Here is a 5,577-nt window from a genome sequence, read left to right as displayed (position 1 = left end):
GCGCGTTAGTGCGTTAGTGCGTTAGTGTGTTAGTGTGTTAGTGTGTTAGTGTGTTAGTGTGTTAGTGTGTTAGTGTGTTAGTGCACACCTGCCAACCGCTGAGTTAATGGCTGATGTAGAATACATCCTCATGTTTGTTTCTTTAACACACTGTTCTGTTGGAATACACCGACTAAAGTCATGTTTTCTGGGGGTGGGTTGGGGGGGTTGATCTTAACTAGAACTTCAATAATCCATCCAGTGGGGGCTCAGCAGTGCGGGGGCCCCAGAGGAGAAACTAAAATGGCCCCCTGCAGCGCTTGTTTTAATAGATATTTTTAAGATCCTTCCGAAGGTTAAAGCGTTGAGAAGAATCCAAATGTGTTGATAAGACTTTAGATCAGGAGTGTCAAACTTCATCACACAGCAGCCAGAATCCAAAACACAACTTAAGTCACGCACCGAACAGGATAAACATTAAATGAACACTCTAAAACTTTAAAACTGTAACTTTTTAAGATAATCATGAATAATAAACAGGCAGGAATATTATTCCAGAATAAATCAACTAAAACCTTAAATAACTTTCAATATTTTACTCTGTATAAAAATATATTTTATCAAAATTATACTAGTTAGAAATGAGCTCAAGATAACATCGGGTCATTAATAACAATAAACTAAAATGATCGGCCCGGGGGCCGGATCTGGCCCCTGGGCCTTGACTTTGACACGTGGGTTAAAAAATGAAATCATTTCAAAACTGGCGAGCAGCAGACCTCGCAGAAATTCAACAGAAATACGTAAAAACAGCGAGGATAATAATGAATGGATTAGGATCAAGCGGATCAATTGCATTTATAGATCAGGTTAGTGGACTCTTTCATTTTATTTTTGGAAGGTTATACATGACGGCAGGTGAGGCCCTGCTTCACCTGCCTCCCCGACTGCACCTCCCTGGTAGAAACATGTTTCATTAAGGAACTGAAAACCTCTGAACCGATCCCAAACCCGCCCTGATCCCGTCCACACAGTCAGAATCAGAACCGCTCTGTCTGAAACTGAATTCTCTGCTCGCTAACCCGCTGTGGACTGGAATATTTCTGCAGAGTGACTGGGGGTGGTGGTGGTGGTGTGGGGGGGTGAAACTCTTTCACCTGATCAGTCTGTTTGATGAATATAAAATGTATTTTGGTCAGTTTTATGTTCAGCTCAGAGCCTCGTCCACGGACACAAACTGCATCTCAGCTTGAGAGATTAGCCCAAATATAACTGGACGGCTGGAGCGCCGGTTAGAGCGACAGAGGCTCAGATCCACCAGACCAGAACCGAGGTGTGGGCTGTCTAAGGAGACACCGAGTCAGAACTACTGGTGGAGTGCAAACAGCAACAGCTGGGATAGCAGGAAGACCTCCAGACCTACGGTCACTCACACCTGGACTCCTGCCCCTCAGGTTCCCATCCACAGAGGAACGGGTCATGTGACATGAACTGAAGCTGCGTCTGAATTCCTGTATTGTTCATCAGTACGTGGCATGCGTCAGCTCGTCCTCCATCTTTCCAATCTGCATACTTATTGGAGGCTTTTATTAATGTGAAATGCCAAAGTGGAGAATAAAGCTTTGCTGAAATGTCAGCCGTGCACGGAGCGCGCTCAGAACCAACCTGCAGCGTCCTCTGGTTCTACAGCAGCGTCTCCGACTCTCACTGATCAATACCATCTGATCACATGATGACTGGGGGGGGGGTCACAACAGTCACCTCTCATCTCACTGCTGAGTCTGTCATCGGAGCTGACCCGCTCAGGGAAACACAGCGGCTCTCAAACCGGCCGTGACCTCTTCATCCACAGTAAAGAGGAATTACCCCCCAACAGAGCTGTCTATAGAGGATCTCTGTCTGAACGGATGTCTCACTCCCACTGCTGAATCTTAGAGCTTCATTTAACAACAGACACTTATAGGGTATGTCATAGATGTTAAGGTTTTTAACTCAACCAACAAGAATCAAGAAGAGAACTGCAGGATTATTGAGAAAAGAAAAAAAGTTTTGTTGGTGGAGAAAAAATCCTGCAGGTGAGCCGGCCGTTCTTTTGTTCATTCATCCATCCATTCATTCATTCATTATTTCATCCATCCATCCATCCATCCATTCATTCATTCATTCATTATTTCATCCATCCATTCATTCATGCATCCATCCATCCATTCATCCATCCATCCATTCATTCGTTCGTTCATCCATCCATTCATTCATTCATTCATTATTTCATCCATCCATCCATACATTCATTCGTTCATTCATCCATCCATTCATTCATTCATTCATTCATTATTTCATCCATCCATCCATCCATTCGTTCGTCTGTTCATTTATTTCTTCACTCATTCATAAACGGTGACCAGCAGGTGAGCCATTAACCGTTCCCAGGGTTCATTAACGGTTAGCGCCTTCCTAACAAAAGCTGCTTCCTGTCTTTCAGAACGCCGTCATTTTCTTGAATATCTTCACATGTAACTATGGCGTCTTTGTCTTATGAGCCTCCCAGAAAGAGCCGGTCCCAGATCCCAGGAAACACGCCCGCCTGTCTCCATCTGTCAGGGCGGCAGCCTCCACATGCTCCACGGGGACACGGGGTCGGACGGGACGCCGCATCATCAGCTGACACAAACACATTAGAACGCCAGCAGACAAAGGAGATGGCAGGCGAGTGAGAGCATAAATGATGAGTGTGCCGCGCTGCAGTCGGGGGACATGTAGCGTGTCGTCTCAGTGTCTTGGTACCTAGCCGTGTGGTGATGATGAGCCGGGCCGGGCCGCTCCGAGCAGAACGGAGGGCACAGAGGTGACGACAGTTAAACGCTCCAACTGTTCCCCGTCTCCAAACAAATATATGGATGAGAGACTCAAAGAGGGCGGTGACAGCTCTGGGTCTGACCTCTGACCTCTCTGACAGGTCGGCTGCTGACACAGACGTGCACTTCATGATCTGAAAGCTCAAACTGCTTTTTCATGAGGGGGGGGCTGAGACCAGCGACCTCTGCAGCAGAAAAGGTGACCCCCCCCTCAGTGAAACTGGTGCTGTAAGTCAAACATGCAGGAGACGTCAGAGCATAACAGCCTTCTTCTGTTTGGACTTCCTGAACCCAGAATGTTCTGATGTGGAGTTCTGCCAGACAGAGAAGTTCCGTTCCACTCCTGCAGCCTCTGATCCGTTTCTAAACTCTATTCTGTTGGTTCTGGTGAGCCGACTCTCAGCTCCAGGCTCTGAAACAACCAGAAAGCTCCTGGTTTGACCATCAGCAGCTGAGAGGGAATCTCCTCTGTCGTCTGTCAGCCGGCGAGGCTGCTGGGAGAAAACCAGGACAGGAGAGGTTCATAGAGGAGACTGAGACCCAGATCCAGAGGAACCGGGAGGGAGTCCAGACACTGCTCCACATTCATTCATTCATTCGTTCATTCATTCATTCATTCATTCATTCATTCATTCATTCATTCATTCATTCATTCATTCATTCATTCACTCATTTGTTCATTCATTCATTTATTCATTTGTTCATTCATTCATTCACTCATTTGTTCATTCATTCATTTATTCATTCGTTCATTCATTTGTTCATTCATTCATTCATTCATTCATTTATTCATTCGTTCATTCATTTGTTCATTCATTCATTCATTCATTCATTCATTTATTCATTCACTCATTTGTTCATTCATTCATTTATTCATTCATTCACTAATTCGTTCAGATCAGTGATCAGAAATCTTTTCTCAGGAAAGTCCTCGCTGTCGTTTGCTAACTCACCTAGATCCTAAATCCACCAGAACAACTAGATTTGATTCTGAGACAGAACGGTGATTCGTTCTGATCAATCCTGCGTCTGTTGAGCTTATTGGGAATAATCCTGACAGACTGAGATGCAGAAGTCTGTAACAGATGATGTGTAGCAGCTTAGAACATGTGAAGCCGTCAATCTTTCTCTTTTGTCCATTTCAATCCTTTGAAGTCATAATTTATTAGTTTCATTACTAGCAAAATGTATCAGCATTTTAGAAATTAACTCTGGATAAACTGGAAAAAATCAGGAAAAGAAGTTTATAGAACACTAATACAGAAAACTGGAGGGACACACCCCCTAACCCTGGAGGGACACACCCCCTAACCCTGGAGGGACACACCCCCTAACCCTGGGGAGACACACCCCCCAACCCCGGACGGGCTGCTGACTGAAGACCGGTTGGTTCCAGACTGTCTGTAAATTGGTTCCTGTTTTTTTTTCTTCTTCCTTTAGGGGGCGCTACAGCACATCGCCATCAATAACACACATGGTTTGGCCTCAGTTTTCTGGCAAACGCTCTCCCAAGACCTCAGTATTGACCAGGCTTTGGACATGCTCGTGGAAACGCAGAAGAGCGCCACCATGTGGTAACAATAACTCCAGAGAGTACAACTATTTCACCTAAAAGCTAAAAACAACAAAGACGTTTATGGGAAAGAAAATAATGATCAACCACTCACATACCCCCCGCTCCCCACCCCCACCCCATAGTGAGACACAGGCATACACACATGACTGAGAACAGGAAAAGGTCACGTCTAAATCACTTTAGCAGACTGTTATTAGGATTCCTTAGAAAGATCGTTGGTTATCTGGAGTCTGAAATCTGTCATGAATTCATCTCAGTTCTTCATGAATCCACTTTGCTCTGAAACTAAGATTTATAGATAAAATACAGTGATTTATAGTTAGTCTCACACTTTCTTTAGTTTTAAGTTTGTAATGTGAAATATTGATACTGCATCAGCTACTGCTGGGTAAAAACATGAAATGAAGGAATCTGCTGTTCTGATGGGGCTTCAGCATGAAGCTGCAGCACATTCAGGGTAAACTCTCCGGCCGGTAAAGATTTGGTTTCAGGTTTTGACAAAGGTTTTCCACCGTCAACCGCCTGAGCCGGCTCCTGTTTACCGTTACCTCGACTCGATGCCATCTGGAGCTGTGAGAATACAAGCTTTCCTGCTAAAGACGCCCTTCTTAATTGGTAAATGTTTACTTGTGGGAGGTCTCAGTGGGCCGGCGCAGCGTTTTTAACCGAGCACTTTGCCGCTCCTGCAGCTCCTCTTTGAGTGCTTTTCTGCACAAACACGAGCTGCGCGTGAACTGCTGGTAATCAGCAGTGAAACCCAGAGCCGATCAGGTCTCGAGAGCGCCGCTCGCTCTGTGAGCGGTCCGGAGTCCGGTTTACCCAGAACCCTTTCAGTGAGGCGTCTGATGATTGATGAGGGTTCGGTTTGAGCTTCTGGCTGCTGGTTAACTAACAGTCAAAGAAATGTTGGTGGAGGATCGGCACTGACCTCAGAAAACCAGAATCACAAGGAGAAAACAGAAGCAGGAAATAAGCAGAATGAAGCTCCACACTTCTTCCATATGGATTCTGTCTGTCAGAGAGAGTCCTGGTTCTGGGCGGTTGGACTTCATGTTGGTGTTTTTTTCTCTCTTTCATGAATGTTGGTCTGTTTTCATTTCTAAGGTGTTTAAAGGCTCCTCCCCCTCAAGAATGTGCACACGTTTGTCTGCAGCCTCGAATGCCCCC

General features: G+C 45.4%; 1 protein-coding gene across 1 annotated transcript in view; it reads right to left on the bottom strand.

Moving 5' to 3' along the window:
- The window catches only part of LOC112147634 (netrin-G1), a 40,484-nt gene that overhangs the window by 29,759 nt on the left and 5,148 nt on the right, over positions 1-5,577 (bottom strand). The gene's annotated exons all lie outside the window — the stretch shown is intronic.

Source organism: Oryzias melastigma, linkage group LG17 (assembly GCF_002922805.2).
Source record: "Oryzias melastigma strain HK-1 linkage group LG17, ASM292280v2, whole genome shotgun sequence".
Taxonomy (NCBI): domain Eukaryota; kingdom Metazoa; phylum Chordata; class Actinopteri; order Beloniformes; family Adrianichthyidae; genus Oryzias; species Oryzias melastigma.
This window is presented reverse-complemented; position numbering and strand designations above follow the sequence as displayed.